This window comes from Peromyscus californicus, unplaced genomic scaffold (genome assembly GCF_007827085.1).
Source record: "Peromyscus californicus insignis strain IS unplaced genomic scaffold, ASM782708v3 Scaffold_14__1_contigs__length_90479793_seg_1, whole genome shotgun sequence".
NCBI lineage: Eukaryota > Metazoa > Chordata > Mammalia > Rodentia > Cricetidae > Peromyscus > Peromyscus californicus.
Window position 1 is genome coordinate 9,556,080 of NW_026294435.1, and position 1,015 is coordinate 9,557,094.

A 1,015-nucleotide genomic window follows, 5' to 3' on the forward strand; every position below is an offset into this window, starting at 1 on the left:
TGGTTCTGACAGAACTCTATGGTGCTCTGGCTAGGAGGACAGTGAATGGAGGGTATTTCAAGCAACAGACAAGCAAAGAGCAATGTAGGAACTTCTGTAGTTGGGGCCAAGAATATAAAAACCACTGAAATGGCATGTACCCAACCACGTGATCAGTCTTTTTTTTTCTACCTACATTGTTTATTGGGTATGAATTTTACATGGAACTTATGTTTTTCAACAGTAACAGTAAAGCTAGAGAATATTGTGCCACCTTCTCCAAGCTGCACATCCAGAGGACCCATAGTGTGGTGGAAACTGTGGCCCTTTCCAAGACTACAACTCTTGTGGTCCACAGATGTCAGCACACACATCTCTCTGTGCTTGCAGACTGGTTTGGTGATCCACTGGGTGTCAGGATTTCTCTTGATCCCTTTATTGAATGGATCAATATGGATAACCTAAAATAATTTATATATGGACTCTTTACCAACCCAGTAAGAGTTGATGGCACTTAAAGCCCCACAATACCTTCCACAGATCTCCAACAGACTGAAGGTTTTGGGCAAACTTTAGCTTGTTAGCATCATGATGGACAGACTTGTCATAAGTTATACCCTTAAGAACTAGGCACTTTCAGCCACTAAGACATCTTTGCTTGTGCTTATATCCCACCCTGCTCACCCTATCTGAACTTGTTGGGTAGGAAGCCCTGTGCAGCTCTGAGAGCTGGTGGTATTGCCAGAAGTAAACCCTTGGAAGTAAGCATATCAGGTCAGACTGCTTCTTCCTCCATAGCTCCTGGGTTTATTTGTGTGTTCCCATCTTGGCTCATGTGAGAGCTCACATGATCTCTCTTGAGTTTGATTTTGTTTGTATTTTAATTAGTGTTGTGTAATTTATGGAGTTAAAACAATATTTTTAAACTTTAAAATTATGAACATGTCTATAAAATTATGAACGTGTGTGTGTGTGTGTGTGTGTGTGTGTGTGTGTGTGTGTGCATGTAATCTGTGTTTATGTAGGTGCTAATCAG

General features: G+C 41.1%; 1 pseudogene; it reads right to left on the reverse strand.

Annotated features, from left to right (window-relative positions):
- Positions 1-234: 234 nt before the first annotated feature.
- Positions 235-804, reverse strand: LOC128109262 (60S ribosomal protein L15-like; annotated as a pseudogene).
- Between the last annotated feature and the right edge of the window lie 211 nt (positions 805-1,015).